Source organism: Amblyomma americanum, chromosome 5 (assembly GCF_052857255.1).
Source record: "Amblyomma americanum isolate KBUSLIRL-KWMA chromosome 5, ASM5285725v1, whole genome shotgun sequence".
In the NCBI taxonomy this organism is placed as follows: Eukaryota; Metazoa; Arthropoda; class Arachnida; order Ixodida; family Ixodidae; genus Amblyomma; species Amblyomma americanum.
In genome coordinates, this window is record NC_135501.1 from 25,836,633 (window position 1) to 25,855,015 (window position 18,383).

Here is an 18,383-nt window from a genome sequence, read left to right on the forward strand (position 1 = left end):
TGGTGTTGCCGAAAATGCCTACAAGAAAATGTCGCAGGCCACGAAGAAAGCTTGGAAATGTCCAACCTGTAAAGCGACAAAAGCTCGTTGCAGCAGCTTAACATCAGATAACACTGAGGCAACAGTAGACCTTGCTCAAGAAATTGCAGAGATTCGCCGCATGCTTGCAGAAGTTCTCACAATCAAAGAGAAACTTGAAACGCTCGAGACTATAAAAATAACTGTGGATGACATTGAGAAATCCGTAGAATTGATGTCAACAAAATATGATGAAGTCATAGCACGTATGGAAAAACAAAGTGCAGACATATCCGATCTTGGAAAGCGTGTGGAAAAGCTCGAGACAAAGCTAAAAGAAGGAGAAATCAAACAGCTAAAAAGGGAAGTCAACAACCTTGAACAATATTCAAGGCGACAAAACCTTGAAATCCACGGTTTACAGAAGCATAACAGCGAAAACCTTCTAGAAAAACTGAACCTTTTGGCTAATGATCTCGACCGTCCGCCGCTTTCCGAGTCCGATGTAGAAGCAATACACCGCCTCCCTACAAGAAAGGATGAAAATAATGTTGACAAGGTAGCTCTAGTGCTTGTACGTTTTGCTTCACGCGTTGTCAGGGACAAATGGCTTGCAAAAAAGAAAGAACTAAGGGATGCAGATTCGAAAATCTTTTTGAATGAAAACCTGACAACCCATAAGAAAAAACTACTGTGGCTCATGAAAACTAAAGCTACCGAAAAGGAATACAAGATTGCCTGGGTGAAAAATGGAAAACTGTTCGTGCTGCGCAACGCGCGCGATAAGATTATCAACATTACAACCATTGAAGACTTGGAACTGATACGATAACCCATGACCAAAATGCACTCTAACAGACGGCCATTTAGAAATGATGGCTTGCTTTTCAGATCTGGATCATCCTCCAACTTTAGGCTATCACAGCATAGATTCTTTCAGGCGTGGCAAAGCTCAGAATAGCTCTAGTTTTTCCTTGTTTCATTTAAACGCTCGAAGTCTAAGAAATAAGAAAGAACCTGTTGATTTACTTTTAGAAACTTTGCGTCATGAATTTGATATCTTGGCATTTACCGAAACCTGGTTCTCAAATGAACAGGACGTCATTAATTTTGAAGGTTACAAATCTACATCAGTATTTCGAACAAAGAAACGTGGCAGAGGCGTTACGATATACATAAAAAACAATCTTAACTTTAATGTTATCACAGAATATACTGCTATAAATTCTAGTTATGAAACGATCGTGATAGGATGTGTCAACACAATTTTTGTTATCATGTACCGACCTCCTAATGGAACCGTAGATGTGTTTTTGGATTTTCTTGAAAATGTGCTAGAATACTGTGCAGACATTGGCAAGCATGTTGTTTTATGTGGAGATTTAAATATTGATTTTGCCTCTCCTCAGCCTAACAAACAAAAGCTTGACGATATCCTCCTTTGCTTCGGATGTGAAAACCTGATTCATGTACCGACTAGAGTAACAGAAATATCTGCGTCCTCACTGGACCTGTGTTTTACAAATTATGATATGAATGACCTAGAAGCTGGAGTATTATCATATGAAATAAGTGATCACATACCAATATTTTTATTTCTGAACCACATTAAAACTAGGGAACCTCAAAATACCACCTCTAAAACCATAAAATATAGGAATTTTTGTGCAGAAAAGGTAACACTTTTTCAGAACTTACTAGCAGAAACAAGCTGGGAACAAGTATATTCTTCAGCCGATCCTGTACTAGCGTATGATATCTTTGTCAGCGAAGTTAAAAAGCAATACGAACTTGCATTTCCTGTCGATGAATTTCGAAAAATAAAAAAGGCAAGGAAACCCTGGATAAACGCTGCCCTTGTTAGAAGAATAAAGAAACGTGACAAGATGTTCGCACTATTTATCAAAACCAGGGATCCAAACACTCTTACTCAGTTCAAAAAATTCAGAAATAAACTTAATTCTGATATCAAACGTTCGCGAGCCATGTATTACGAAAACAAATTCACTGAGATTTATAACAATCCCAAAAAAGTTTGGACCACCGTAAATAATTTGATGTCTAAGGGTGAGAGAAGGGACCTTACCGAATTGACAATTGAAGGTGTGTCCTACACAGGGACCCCGCTGGCAAACAAACTTAATGATCACTTTTTAGCTGCTGGGGCTCCCAATCCCAACATAGACAACAATACTCAGCATAAAACATACATGAAATCAATATTCAGGGACTCGATTTTCCTGGTTCCTACAACTTCAGAAGAAATTTGTGCCATTATACGACAGCTAAGTAATAATAAATCTTCTGGAATAGATGATCTCAGGGTCCAACCCATAAAATCAGTAGCACAGCATATCAGCAGTCCGCTTTCTCACATATGTAATTTAATCCTTTCTACTGGGGTGTTCCCTCATGAGCTAAAGATTGCGAAAGTGTCAGTAATTTTTAAAGGGGGAAACAGAAACGACTTACATAATTACCGACCAATATCGGTTTTGCCAGTCTTTTCAAAAATTATGGAGCAGATTATTTACATTCGCTTATTCAATTTTTGTAAACAAGAAGGTATAATTGTAGAACAACAATATGGCTTTCAGAAAGACAAGTCCACTGAAAAAGCGTTACTTAATACTAAAGATAATATAATAAGAAACTTTGAGCAAAAATATCATACAATAGGACTTTTCCTTGATTTCAAGAAAGCGTTTGATTCCATCAAACACAATATATTGTTGCAAAAGTTATACAACTATGGAATCAGAGGAATTGCATTTGACTTAATAAAAATCTACTTAGATAGTCGACAACAATACGTGCAGATAAACCAGGCAAGATCAAGTATAGGAACAATAAAATACGGGGTCCCACAAGGCTCCATTTTAGGGCCCTTACTGTTTTTGTTTTATATTAATGACATTATCGATATTCCACTCACGCCAGATATAATCCTGTATGCAGACGATACTAATGTATTTTTTTCTGGAACAGACTTAGAAATGCTTGAAAGGCAAACAAACAGCTGGCTAAACAACCTATCACAATGGCTTAACATTAATCAATTATCCTTGAACACTAATAAAACAAAGTACATTATTTTCCGTCCCATAAATAAAGCCATCAATAGAGAACCTATTATACAATTTCGTGGGGAACACCTAGAACGAGTAAACTCTCACAAATTTCTGGGGGTTATTTTTCAAGAGAATTTGAGCTGGTCTCTGCACATAGAAAAAATACGAACAGTTATTTCCAGATCAATTGGAATTATCTTCAAAGTAAAGAACTTACTACCAATGTGGTTAAAAAAGCAGTTGTATTATAGTCTAGTTTTTTCTCGTTTGCAATATTGTATTCTTGTATGGGGAACTACGACAAAAGCAAACATGGAAAACCTGCTTTTACTACAAAAACGAGTCATACGATTAATAGAAAACTCTCCATATAGAGCCCCCTCAGCCCCACTTTTCGAAAAACATCAGATAATACCTATCACGAATATCATGAACAAAAGAGTAGCTTTGAAAATATATGATCAAATAAAAATGGACCCGGCTGGGTTCTCGCAAACTTTCTTCTTTAGAGACCACGACCATAACCTTCGGCATATGACCTGTAGAAAAGAACTAGTGCGTACGAACTACGGTACACAAACGCTAAAATATCGAATCGCTGATCTTCTAAATAAGTACCCAGGTATTATAGAAACCATTCACAACAGTCGTTCCACGAAAGCATTTAGCAAAAAGTTAACCCATTTCTTTTTGTGACATAGCAATGGCTTACTTTTTCTGCACATATCTGCCCTATATTAAAAAAAAAAGAAAAATCCATGCTTTTATTAGAAAAGAAAACCTTACTTTGGCCGGCATAGTTAAGCTCTTCTTTCCTTTTCTTATATTCAGTCACACCGATATTTGTATTTTATGTGCAATTTGGTGTAACAATGTTGACTCGCGAATATACTTTTTACAGCACTTCTTAATTGTGTACCTTAAATGAATATGTGCTGTTTTTTTATGTTTTCGTGTATAATGTTATATGCAATGTCTCTTGGTGTTATGATCTGTTTTTCTTTGGTTAAACCTGCCCACTGCTCAGTTGTAGAGTGTAAAGGGGGCGGACGCTTCGTCAGGCAACTTTTGATTGCCTTTTTGTTCGCCTCCTCGGCAACCAAGTGTTGTTGAAATAAATCTGAATTTGAATCTGAATCTATAGGTGGCGCTTCATGACAGCGTTGGATTTGCGTGTGCTCACGCTAGCAGTCCGAATGCATGTGCCTTCGTTGCGCGCGTACCAATAGTCACGAACTCAGTTGACGATGCGTAGATGCCTAGCGTTCACCAGGCCAATCAGGACAAAAGATGGGTTGCTGGTTAGCTCGGGAAGGTAGCCGGACCGAGGTCACAGTTTGCTCCCCAGTGAATGACCCGCGGCGTCGATGGCAGCCAGATTATATAGCAGCCAGACAGTGCTAAAGGTGGCGCTCCTTGGCAGCGTTGGACTGGCGTGTGCTCACGCTAGCAGTCTGCATGCACGTGCCTTCTTTGCGCGCGTGCCAGCACTCTCGATCTCAGTTGATGCGCAAGATGCGTAGCGTACACCAGGAGAATCTGGACAAAAGATGGGTTGCTGCTTAGCTCAGGAAGGCAGCCGGAACGTATTCAAAGTTCGCTCCCCGCTGAATGACCCGCGGCGTCGAAAGCAGCCAGATTTTATAGCAGCCTGACAGAGCTAAAGGTGGCGCTCCTTGGCAGCGTTAGACTGGCGTGTGCTCACGCTAGCAGTCCGAATGAACGTGCCTTCGTTGCGCACGCGCCATCAGTCACGAATTCAGTTGACGATGCGCAAGATACTTAACGTACACTAGGACAATCTGTACAAAAGATGGCTTGCTGGTTAGCTCGGGAAGGTAGCCGGACTGTAGTCACAGTTATCTCCCCAGTGAATGACCCTCGGCGTCGAAGGCAGCCAGATTATATAGAAGCCATACAGTGCTAAAGGTATCGCTCCATGGCAGCGTAAGACTTGCGTGTGCTCACGCTAGCATTCCGAATCCACGTGCATTTGTTACGCGCGTGCCAGCAGTCACGAACTCATTTGACGATGCGGAAGATGCTTTGCGTACACCAAGACAATCTGGACAAAAGATGGCTTGCTGGTTAGATCGGGAAGGTAGCCGGACTGAGGTCACAGTTCGCTCCCCAGTGAATGACCCGCGGCGTCGAAGGCAGCCAGATTATATAGCAGACAGAATGTGCGAAAGGTGGCACTCCTTGGCAGCGTTGGACTCGCGTGTGCTCACGCTAGCAGTCCGTATGCACGTGCCTTCGTTGCGCGCGTGCCAGCAGTCACGAAATCAGTTGACGGTGCGCAAGATGAGTAGCGTACACCAGGATAATCTGGACAAAATATGGGTTGCTGGTTAGCTCGGGAAGGCAGCCGGACCGTAGTCACAGTTCCCTCCCCAGTGAATGACCCGCGGCGTCGAAGGCAGCTAGAATTTATAGCAGCCAGACAGTGATATATGTGGCGCTTCATGGCAGCGTTGGATTTGCGTGTGCTCACGCTGGCAGTCCGAATGCACGTGCCTTCGTTGCGCGCGTACCAGCAGTCACGAACTCAGCTGACGATGCGCAAGATGCGTAGCGTACACCAGGACAATTTGGACAAAAGATGGGTTGCTGGTTAGCTCGGGAAGGTAGCCGGACCGAGATCACAGTTCGTTCCCCAGTGAATGACCCGCGGCGTCGATGGCAGCGAGATTATATAGCAGCCAGACAGCGCTAAAGTGGCGCTCCTTGGCAGCGTTGGACTGGCGTGTGCTCACGCTAGCAGTCCGAATGCACGTGCCTTCGTTGCGCACGTGCCAGCAGTCTCGAACTCAGTTGACGATGCGCAAGATGCGTGACGTACACCAGGACAATCTGGACAGAAGATAGGTTGCTGGTTAGCTCAGGAAGGCAGCCGGACCGTAGTAACAGTTCGCGCCCCAGTGAAGTATCCGCGGCGTCTATGGCAGCCAGAATATAGAGCAGCCAGACAGTGCTAAAGGTGGCGCACCGTGGCAGCGGTGGATTTGCGTGTGCTGACGCTGGCAGTCCGAATGCACCTGCCTTCGTTGTGCGCGTGCCAGCAGTCACGAACTCAGTTGACGACTCGCAAGATGCGCAGACTACATCAGGACAATCTGGACAAACGATGGGTTGCTGGATAGCTCGGGAAGGTAGCCGGACCGAGGTCACAGTTCGCTCCCCTGTAAATTCCCCGCGGCGTCGATGGCAGCCAGATTATACAGCAGCCAGACAGTGCTAAAGTGGCGCTCCTTGGCAGCGTTGGACTGGCGTGTGCTCACGCTAGCAGTCCGAATGCACGTGCCTTCGTTGCGCACGTGCCAGCAGTCTCGAACTAAGTTGACGATGCGCAAGTTGCGTAACGTACACCAGGACAATCTCGACAGAAGATGGGTTGCTGGTTAGCTCAGGAAGGCAGCCGGACCGTAGTAACAGTTCGCGCCCCAGTGAAGTATCCGCGGCGTCTATGGCAGCCAGAATATAGAGCAGCCAGACAGCGCTAAAGTGGCGCTCCTTGGCAGCGTTGGACTGGCGTGTGCTCACGCTAGCAGTCCGAATGCACGTGCCTACGTTGCGCGCGTGCCAGCAGTCTCGAACTCAGTTGACGATGCCCAAGATGCGTAACGTACATCAGGCCAATCTGGACAAAAGATGGGTTGCTGGTTAACTCGGGAAGGCAGCCGGACCGTAGGCACAGTTCGATCCCCAGTGAATGACCCGCGGCGTCGATGGCAGCCAGAATATATAGCAGCCAGACAGTGCTAAAGGTGGCGCTCCGTGCCAACATTGGACTTGCGTGTGCTCACGAAATCAGTCCGAATGCACGTGCCTTCGTTGCGCGCGTGCCAGCAGTCAAGAACTCAGTTGACGATGCGCAAGATGCGTAGCGTACACCAGTATAATCTGGACAAAAGATGGGTTGCTGGTTAGCTCTGGAAGGTAGCCGGACCGTAGTCACAGTTCGCTCCCCAGTTAATTACCCGCGGCGACGATGGCAGCCAGATTATATTGCAGCCAGATAGTGCTAAAGGTGGGCCTCCGTGGCAGCGTTGGACTTGCGTGTGCTCAGGCTAGCAGTCCGAATGCACGTGCCATTATTTGCGCGCGTGACTGCAGTCACAAACTCAGTTGACAATGCGTAAGATGCGTAGCGTACACCAGGACAATCTGAACAAAAGATGGGTTGCTGGTTAGCTCGGGAAGGTAGTCGGACCGTAGTCACAATTCGCTCCCCAGTGGATGACCCGTGGCGTCGATGGAAGCCAGATAATATAGCAGCCAAAGAGTGCTAAATGCTAAAGTTGGTGCTCCGTGGCAGCGGTGCACTTGCGTGTGCTGACGCTAGCAGTCCAAATGCACTTGCCTTCGTTGCGCGCGTGCCAGCAGTCACGAACTCAGTTGACGAATCGCAAGATGCGTAGCGTACTCCAGGACTTTCTGAACAAAAGATGGGATGCTGGTTTGCGCGGGAAGGCAGATGGACCGCAGTCACAGTTCGCTCCCCTGTAAATGACCGGCGGCGTCGTTGGCAGCCAGATTATACAGCAGCCAGACAGTGCTAAAGGTGGCGCACCGTGGCAGCGGTGGATTTGCGTGGCTGACGCTAGCAGTCCGACTGCCCCTGCCTTCGTTGCGCGCGTGCCAGCAATCATGAACTCAGCTGACGATTCGCAAGATGCGTAGCGTACACCAAGACAATCTGGACAAAAGTTGGGTTGCTGGTTAGCTCGGGAAGGTAGCCGGACCGTAGTCACAGTTCGCTCCCCAGTGAATGACCCGCGGCGTCGAAGGCAGCCGAGATTATATAGCAGCCAGACAGTGCTAAAGGTGGCGCCCCGTGGCAGCGTTGGACTTGATTGTGCTCACGCTAGTAGTCCGAATGCACGTGCCTTCGTTGCGCGCGTGCAAGCAGTCACGAGTGAGTGAGTGAGTGAGTGAGTGAAATCTTTTATTGATCCATTCAAGAGATTCGCGGATTCGAAAGCTCTGTCATCTTCGTTCTTGGCGTTGGCGATCGGAGTCTTCTCTTAAGCATGGGTGGGCCCTATTCCAGGGCTCCTCTGAGCCGTGCTGCATCGCCCGCGTGCCTCACTAAGGCCCGTTGGGCCGTGAGCTCGCTGCTGGTGAGACGGCTCCTCCATTGCTCCGCACTCGGGTGTTCGTGTTTGTGGAATGCTTTGTTGCGTTCGCACTCCCAAGTAATGTGTTAAAGTGTGGGTGTTGCTCCGCACCATGGCCTGGTGGCCCTGAATTATGATGGCAAATTTTTGTTGAGTATGTGTAGGTTGGAGAAGGTGTTTGTCTGTAGTCTACGCCAGATGGTGGCTCCCTCCTTTGTCAGAGCTTTGTGTGGTGGTGGATATTTGATTCTGATCCCCCTGTGTAAGTTTAAATGTTCTGCGTATCCCCACTCGCAGGCTTGCAGATGGAACTCCGGGGCTTTACACTCTCCTGCTCGGATTGCTTCGCCTCGAGCTAGGCAGTAGGCCCTTTCGTTTCCATCTACCCCCGCGTGGCCTGGGATACAAATCAGATTGTGTCTGAGTTTGTTTAACTCGGTAGGGGCTACCCCGCTGCATATCCTGAGGGCCTTTTTGCTAATTCTGCCCTTCGTGTAGTTTTTGCACGTTTCTTTCGAATCTGTTCCAATATCTAGGGGGTGGCCGGTCATATAGCCTTTTGCTGCCGCCAGCGCGGCGGCAATTTCTTCTGCCTCCGCTGCGCCAGCGACTTTCGCCGTGGCGCTCGTCTCTAGGTTTCCTTCGTTGTCTACTACCACCATTGCGGCTGCATGTTCTGCTCCGCATGGATAGACGGCAGCGTCTATGTAGACAGTTTTGTCTTTTGGGGCTAGCGTTCGTTCGACGTATTCTGCTCTAGCCTTGCGTCGGTTTGCGTGAAGATTAGGGTCCATGTTCTTTGGCATAGGCCCTTTGTTAAACGATTTTCTGAGGTGGTCCGTAACCTCCTTGTATATATCGACTAGTACGCGCGTGTCCCGACCCAGCCTTTTCGGGAGCGCCCGTCCTGCGGGGGTGCCCCCAAGTCTGATGGTGTGTGCACCCAGCAGCGCTTCCGCGAGGTCGCTGATGGTGTTGCTGACGCCCAACTGTAGGAGTTTCTCGTTGGACGTGTTTCTGGGTAGGTGGAGGGCTGTCTTGTAAGCCTTTCTGGGGATGGTGTCTGCTTGCTCGCTTTCCGACTTGGTGGTTGCGTGGTACGGCAGGGAGTACGTGACTCGGCTGACGATGAGGCTGTTGACGAGTTTTAGGGTATCTTCCTCTCTCATTTCGTGTCTTTTCTGGGAGACTTGGTTGATAATGCGGCCAACCTGTTCCGCTGCCTTGCTTAGCAGCCTTAAGGTGTGGCTGCACTTGCGGCTGGTTTGCAGCCACGTTCCCAAAATTCTAATCATGTTCTCGGTGATGTGTTGTCCCTCGAGGGTGACTTCTAGTGTCGCCTGGGTGGGATGTTTGCCAATTCTGAGGAGTTCCGATTTTTCCGTCGAGCATCGTAGGCGTCGTTCTTTGGTGTAGATTTCCACGCAGGTAGCAGCCTCTTGCAGCCTCTCTTGCTTTTCACCGAGTGATCCCAGAGTGGTCCAGATTGTGACGTCGTTGGCGTACATCGCGAACTCAGCTGACGATGCGCAAGATGCGTAGCGTACATCAGGACAATCTGGACAAAAGATGGGTTGCTGGTTAGCTGACGAAGGTAGCCCGACCATAGTCACAGTTCGCTCCCCAGTGAATGACCCGCGACGTCGAAGGCAGCCAGATTATATAGCAGCCAGACAGTGCTAAAGGTAGCGCTCCTTGGCAGCGTTGTGCTGGCGTGTGCTCACGCTAGCATTCCGTATGCACGTGCCTTCGTTGCCCGCGTGCCAGCAGTCACGAACTCAGTTGACGATGCGCAAGATGCGTAGCATACACCAGGATAATCTGGACAAACGATTGGTTGCTGGTTAGCTCGGGAAGGCAGCCGGACCGTAGTCACAGTTCGCTCCCCAGTGAATGACCCGTGGCGTCGACGGCAGCTAGATTATACAGCAGCCAGAGAGTGCTAAAGGTGGCACTCCGTGGCAGCGCTGGACTTGCGTGTGCTCACACTAGCAGTCCGAATGCACGTGCCTTCGTTGCGCGCGTGCCAGCAGTCACGAACTCAGTTGACGATGCGCAAGATGCGTAGCATACACCAGGATAATCTGAACAAAAGATTGGTTGCTGGTTAGCTCGGGAAGGCAGCCGGACCGTAGTCACAGTTCGCTCCCCAGTGAATTACCCGCGGCGTCGAAGGCAGCCAGAGTATATAGCAGCGAGGCAGCGCAAAAGGTGGCGCTCCATGGCAGCGTTAGTCTTGCGTGTGCTCACACTAGCAGTCCGAATGCACGTGCCTTCGTTGCGCGCGTGCCAGCAGTCACGAACTCAGTTGACGATTCGCAAGACGCGCAGCCTACATCAGGACAATCTGGACAAACGATGGGTTGCTGGTTAGCTGGGGAAGGTAGCCGGACCGTAGTCACAGTTCACTCCCCAGTGCATTACCCGCGGCGTCGGAGGCAGCCAGAATAAATAGCAGCCAAACAGTGCTAAAGGTGGCGCTCCGTGACAGGCTTGGAATCGCGTGTGCTCACCCTAGCAGTCCGAATTCACATGTCTTCGTTGCGGGCGTGCCAGCAGTCACGAATTCAATTGACGATGCGCAAGATACTTAGAGTACAAAATGACAATCTGGACAAAAGATGGGTTGTTGGTTAGCTTGGGAAGGTAGCGGGACCGTAGTAACAGTTCGCTCCCCACTGAATTCCCCGCGGCGTCGATGGCAGCCAGAATATATAGCAGCCAAACAGTGCTAAAGGCGGCGCCCCGTGGCAGCGTTGGACTTGCGTGTGCTCACGCTAGTAGTCCGAATGCACGTGCCTTAAGTTGCGCGCGTGCAAGCAGTAACGAACTCAGTTGACGATGCACAAGAAGCGTAGCGTACACCGGGAAAATGTGGACAAAAGATGGGTTGCTGGTTAGCTCGGGAAGGTAGCCGGACCGAGGTCACAGTTCGCTACCCAGTGAATGACCCGCGGCGTCGATGGCAGCCAGATTATATAGCAGCCAGACAGTGCTAAAGGTTGCGCTCCTTGCAGCGTTGGACTGGCGTGTGCTCACGCTAGCAGTCCGATTGCACGTGCCTTCGTTGCACGCGTGCCAGCAGTCTGGAACTCAGTTGACGATGCGCAAGATGCGTAGCGTACACCAGGACAATCTTTACAAAAGATGGGTTGCTGGTTAGCTCAGGAAGGCAGCCGGACTGTAGTCACAGTTATCTCCCCACTGAATGACCCGCGCCGTCGAAGGCAGCCTGATTATATAGCAGCCAGACAATGCTAAAGGTATCGCTCCATGGCAGCGTTAGACTTGCGTGTGCTCACGCCAGCAGTCCGAATGCACGTGCCTTTGTTACGCGCGTGCCAGCAGTCACGAACTCAGTTGACGATCCGGAAGATGCATTGCGTACACCAAGACAATGTGGACAAAAGATGGGTTGCTGGTTAGCTCATGATGGTAGCCGGAACGTAGTCACAGTTCGCTCCCCAGTGAATGAACTGCGCCGTCGATGGCAGCCAGAATATATAGCAGCCAAACTGTCCTAATGGTGGCGCTCAGTGGCAGCGTTGGACTAGCGTGCGCTCACGCTAGCTGTCCGAATGCACGTACCTTCGTTGCGCGCGTGCCAGCAGTCACGAATTCAGTTGACGATGCGCAAGATGCGTAGCGTACAACAGAACAATCTGGAGAAAAGATGGGTTGCTGTATAGCTCTGGAAGGTAGCCGGACCGTAATAACAGTTCGCTTCACAGTGAAGTATCCGCGGCGTAAATGGCAGCCAGAATATATAGCAGCCAAACATTGGCGCTCCGTGACAGCGTTGGACTTGAGGGTGCTCACGCTAGCAGTCCGAATGCACGTGCCTTCGTTGCGCCGTGCCAGCAGTCACGAAGTCAGTTGATGATGCGCAAGATGCGTAGCGTACATCAGTACAATCGAAAAAAAAAGATGTGTTGCTCGTTAGCTCGGGAAGGTAGCCGGACTGTAGTCACAGTTCGCTCCCCAGTGTATGACCCGCGGATTTGATGGCAACCAGATTGTATATCAGCCAGATAGTGCAAAAGGTGGCGCTCCGTGGCAGCATTGGACTTGCGTGTGCTCACGCTACTAGTCCGAATGCACCTGCCTTCGTTGCGCGCGTGCTAGCAGTCACGATCTCAGTTGACGATGCGCAAGATGCGATGCGTACACCAGGACAATATGAATAAAAGATAGGTTGCTGGTTAGCTCGGGAAGGTAGTCGGACAGTAGTCACAATTCGCTCGCCAGTGAATGACCCGCGGCGTCAACGGCAGCCAGATTATATAGCAGCCAAACAGTGCTAAAGGCTAAAGTTGGCGCTCCGTGGCAGCGGTGCACTTGCATGTGCTGACGCTAGCAGTCCAAATGCAATTGCCATCGTTGCGCGCGTGCCAGCCGTCACGAGCTCAGTTGACGATGCGCAAGATGCGTAGTGTACTCCAGGACAATCTGAACAAAACATGGGTTGCTGGTTAGCGCGGGAAGGTAGCTGGACCGTAGTCACAGTTCGCTCCCCAGTGAATGACCCGCGGCGTCGTAGGCAGCCAGATTATGCAGCAGCCAGACAGTGCTAAAGGTGGCGCACCGTGGCAGCGGTCGATTTGCGTGTGCCGACGCTAGCAGTCTGAATGCACCTGCCTTCGTTGCGCGCGTGCCAGCAGTCATGAACTCAGTTTACGATGCGCAAGATGCGTAGCGAAAACGAGGACCATCTGGACAAACGTTGTGTTGTTGGAAAGCTAGGGAAGGTAGCCGGACCGTAGTCACAGTTCGCTCCCCATTGAATGACGCGGCGTCAATGGAAGCCAGATAATATAGCAGCGAGACAGTGCTAAAGGTGGCGGTCCGTTGCAGCGTTGGACTTGCGTGCGCTCACGCTAGCATCCGAATGCACGTGCCTTCGTTGCGCGCGTGACAACAGTCACGATTTCAGTTGACGATGCGCAAGATGCGTAGCGTACACCAGGGCAATAAGGACAAAAGTTGGGTAGCTGGTTAAATCGGGAAGGTTGCCGGACCGTAGTCACAGTTCTCTCCCCAGTGAATGACCCGACGTCGAAGGCAGCCAGAGTATTTAGCAGTGAGGCAGCGCTAAAGGTGGCGCTCCATGGCATCGTTAGATTTGCGTGTGCCCACGCTAGCAGTCCGGATGCACGTGCCTTCGTTGCGCGCGTGCCAGCAGTCACGAAATCAGTTGACGATGCGCAAGATCCGTAGCGTACACCAAGACAATCTGGACCAAAGATGGTGTCTGGTTAGCTCGGCAAGGTAGCCGGTCCGTAGTCAGAGTTCGCTCCCCAGGTAATGACCCGCTGCGTCGATGGCAGCCAGATTATACAGCAGCCAGACAGTGGTACAGGTGCCACTCCATGGCAGCGTTGGATTTGCGTGTGCCCACGCTAGCAGTCCAAATGCACGTGCCTTTGTTGCACGCGTGCCAGCAGTCAGAGTTGACGATGCGGAAGATGCATTGCGTACACCAGGACAATCTGGGCAAATATGGGTTGCTGGTTAGTTCAGGAAGGTAGCCGGAATAATGTCACAGTTCGCTCCCCAGTGAATGACCTGCGGCGCCGATGGCAGCCAGATTATATAGCAGCCAAAGAGAGCTAAAGGTGGCACTCCGTGGCAGCGTTGGACTTGAGTTTTCTCACGCCAGCAGACGTAATGCACGTGTCTTCGCTGCGCGCGCGCCGGCAGTCACGAGTGAGTGAGTGTGTGAAATCTTGTATTGATCCATTCAAGAGATTCGCGGATTCGAAAGCTCTGTCCTCTTCGTTCTTGGCGTTGGCGATCGGAGTCTTCTCTCCAACATGGTTGGGCCCTATTCCAGGGTTCCTCTGAGCCGTGCTGCATCGCCCGCGTGCCTCACTAAGGCCCGTTGGGCCGTCAGCTCGCTGCTGGTGAGAAGGCTCCCCCATTGCTCCGCACTCGGCTGTTCGTGTTTGTGGAATGCTTTGTTGCGTTCGCACTCCCAAGTAATGTGTTAAAGTGGGGGAGTTGCTCCGCACCATGGGCAGGTGGCCCTGCATTATGATGGGAAATTTTTGTTGAGTATGTGTAGGTTGGAGAAGGTGTTTGTCTGTAGTCTACGCCAGTTGGTGGCCTCCTCTTTTGTCAGAGCTTTTTGTGGTGGTGGATATTTGATTCTGATCCCCCTGTGTAAGTTTAAAAGTTCTGCTTATCCCCTTTCGCAGGCTTGCAGATGGAACTCCGGGGCGTTAGACTGTCCTGCTCGGATTGCTTCGCCTCGAGCTAGGCTGTCTGCCCTTTCATTTCCCTCTACCCCCGCGTGGCCTGGGATCGAAATCAGATTGTGTCTGGGTTTATTTAACTCGGTAGGGGCTACCCCGCTGAGTATCCTGAGGACCGTTTTGCTAATTCTGCCCTTCGTGTAGTTTTTGCACGTTTCTTTCTAATCTCTTCGAATATTTAGGTTGCGGCCGGTCCTATAGCCTTCTGCTGCTGCCAGCGCGACGGCAGTTTCCTCGGCCTCAGCTGCGCCAGCGACTTTCGCCGTGGCGCTCGTCTCTAGGTTTCCTTCATTGTCTACTACCACCATCGCGGCTGCATGTTCTGCTCCGCATGGATAGACGGCAGCGTCTGTGTAGACAGTTTTGTCTTTTGGGGCTAGCGTTCGTTCGACGCATTCTGCTCTAGCCTTGCGTCGGTTTGCGTGGAGATTAGGGTCCATGTTCTTTGACATAGGCCCTATGTTAAAGGATTTTCTGAGGTTGTCCGGAACCTCCGCGTATCTATCGACTAGTCCGCCCTTGTCCCGACCCAGCCTTTTCGGGAGTGCCCGTCCTGCGGGGGTGTCTCCGAGTCGGATGGTGTGTGCACCCAACAGGGCTTCAGCGAGTTCGCTGAAGGTGTTGCTGACGCCCAACAGCAGGAGTTTCTCGTTGGACGTGGTTCTGGGTAGGTGGAGAGCTGTCTTTTAAGCCTTTCTGAGGATGGTGTCTGCTTGCTTGCTTTCCGACTTGGTGTTTGCGTGGTACGGCAGGGAGTACGTCACTCGGCTGACGATGAGGTTGTTGACGACTTTGAGGGTCTCTTCCTCTCTCATTCGTGTCTTTCATGGCAGACTCAGTTGATCATGCGGCCCACCTGTTCCGCTGCCTTGCTTAGCAGCCTTATGGTGTGGCTGCACTTGAGGCTGCTTTGCAGCCACGTTCCCAAAATTCTAATCATGTTCTTCTCGGGGATGTGTTGTCCCTCGAGGGTGACTTCTAGTGTCGCCTGGGTGGGATGTTTGCCAATTCTGAGGAGTTCCGATTTTTCCGTCGAGCATCGTAGGCTTCGTTTTTAGTGTAGATTTCCACGCAGGCGGCAGCCTATTGCAGCCTCTCTTGCTTTTCACCGAGTGATCCCTGAGTGGTCCAGATTGTGACGTCGTCGGCGTACATCGCGAACTCAGTTGACGATGCGCAAGATGCGTAGCGCACACCAGGACAATCTGGACAAAAGATGGTTTCCTGGTTAGCTGGCGAAGGTAGCCCGACCATAGTCACAGTTCGCTCCCCTATGAATGACCCGCGGCGTCGAAGGCAGCCAGATTATATAGCAGCCAGACAGTGGTAAAGGTAGCGCTCCTTGGCAGCGCTGGGCTGGCGTGTGCTCACGCTAGCAGTCCGTATGCACGTTCCTTCGTTGCGCGCGGGCCAGCAGTCACGAACTCAGTTGACGATGCGCAAGATGCGTAGCATAGACCAGGATAATCTGGACAAAAGATTGGTTGCTGGTTAGCTCGGGAAGGCCGCCGGACCGTAGTCACAGTTCGCTCTCCAGTGGTTCACCCGCGGCGTCGAAGGCAGCTAGATTATATAGCAGCCAGACAGTCCTATAGGTGGCGCTTCATGACAGCGTTGGATTAGCGTGTGCTCACGCTAGCAGTCCGAATGCATGTGCCTTCGTTGCGCGCGTACCAACAGTCTCGAACTCAGTTGACGATGCGCAAGATGCCTAGCGTACACCAGGCCAATCAGGACAAAAGATTCGTTGCTAGTTATTTCGGGAAGGTAGCCGGACTGATGTCACAGTTCCCTCCCGAGTGAATGACCCGCGGCGTCGATGGCAGCCAGATTATATAGCAGCCAAAGAGTGCTAAAGGTGGCGCTCTGTGGCAGCGTTGGACTTGAGTGTGCTCAAGCCAGCAGTCCGAATGCACGTGCCTTCGTTGCGAACGCGCCAGCAGTCACGAACTCAGTTGACAATGCGCAAGATGCGTAGTGAACACCAGGATAATCTGGACAAAAGATGGGTTGCTGGTTAGCTCGGGAAGGCAGCCGGACCGTAGTCACAGTTCGCTCCCCAGTGGTTGACCCACGGCGTCGAAGGCAGCTAGATTATATAGCAGCCAGACAGTCCTATAGGTGGCGCTTCATGGCAGCGTTGAATTTGCGTGTGCTCACGCTAGCAGTCTGAATGCATGTGCCTTCGTTGCGCGCGTACCAACAGTCACGAACTCAGTTGACGATGCGCAAGATGCGTAGCGTACACCGGGAGAATCTGGAAAAAAGATAGATTGTTGGTTAGCTCGGGAAGGTAGCCGGATCGTAGTAACAGTTCGCTCCCCAGTGAAGTACCCGCGGCGCCGATGTCAGCCAGAATATATGGCAGCCAAACAGTGCTAAAGGTGGCGCTCGGTGACAGCGTTATACTTGCGTGTGCTCACGCTAGCAGTCCGAATGCACCTGCCTTCGTTGCGCGCGTGCCAGCAGTCACGAATTCAGTTGACCATGCGCAAGATGCGTAGCGTACACCAGGACAATCTGGACCAAAGTTGGGTTGCTGTTTAGCTCGGGAAGGTAGCCGGACCGTAGTAACAGTTCGCGCCCCAGTGAAGTACCGGCGGCGTCGAAGGCAGCCAGATTATATAGCAGCCAGACAGCGCTAAAGGTGGCGCTCCATGGCAGCGTTATACTTGCGTGTGCTCACGCTAGCAGTCCGAATGCACCTGCCTTCGTTGCGCGCGTGCCAGCAGTCACGAAATCAGTTGACGATTCGCAAGATGCGCAGACTACATCAGGACAATCTGGACAAAAGATGGGTTGCTGGGTAGCTCGGGAAGGTAGCCGGACCGAGGTCACAGTTCGCTCCCCTCTAAATTCCCCGCGGCGTCGATGGCAGCCAGATTATACAGCAGCCAGACAGTGCTAAAGGTAGCGCTCCGTAGCAGCGTTGGACTTGCGTGTGCTCACACTAGCAGTCCGAATGCACGTGCCTTCGTTGCGCGCGTGCCAGCAGTCACGAACTCAGCTGACGATTCGCAAGACGCGCAGCCTATATCACGACAATCTGGACAAACGATGGGTTGCTGGTTAACTCGGGAAGGCAGCCGGACCGTAGTCACAGTTCGATCCCCGGTGAATGACCCGCGCCGTCGATGGCAGCCAGAATATATACCAGCCAGAGAGTGCTAAAGGTGGCACTCCGTGGCAACGTTGGAATTGAGTTTGCTCACGCCAGCAGTCCTAATGCACGTGCCTTCGCTGCGAGCGCGCCGGCAGTCACAAGTGAGTGAGTGAGTGAAATCTTTTATTGATCCATTCAAGAGATTCGCGGATTCGAAAGCTCTTTCGTCTTCGTTCTTGGCGCTGGCGATCGGAGTCTTCTCTTCAGCATGGATGGGCCCTATTCCAGGGTTCCTCTGAGCCGTGCTGCATCGCCCGCGTGCCTCACTAAGGCCCGTCGGGCCGTGAGCTCGCTGCTGGTGAGACGGCTCCCCCATTGCTCCGCACTCGGCTTTTCGTGTTTGTGGAATGCTTTGCTGCGTTCGCACTCCCAAGTAATGTGGTAAAGTGTGGGTGTTGCTCCGCACCATGGGCAGGTGGCCCTGTATTAGGATGGGAAATTTTTGTTGAGTTTGTGTAGGTTGGAGAAGGTGTTTGTTTGTAGTCTACGCCAGTTGGTGGCCTCCTCCTTTGTCAGAGCTTTGTGTGGTGGTGGATATTTGATTCTGATCCCCCTGTGTAAGTTTAAAAGTTCTGCGTATCCCCCCTCGCAGGCATGCAGATGGAACTCCGGGGCGTTAGACTGTCCTGCTCGGATTGCTTCGCCTCGAGCTAGGCTGTCTGCCCTTTCGTTTCCCTCTACCCCCGCGTGGCCTGGGATCGAAATCAGATTGTGTCTGGGTTTATTTAACTCGGTAGGGGATACCCAGCTCAGTATC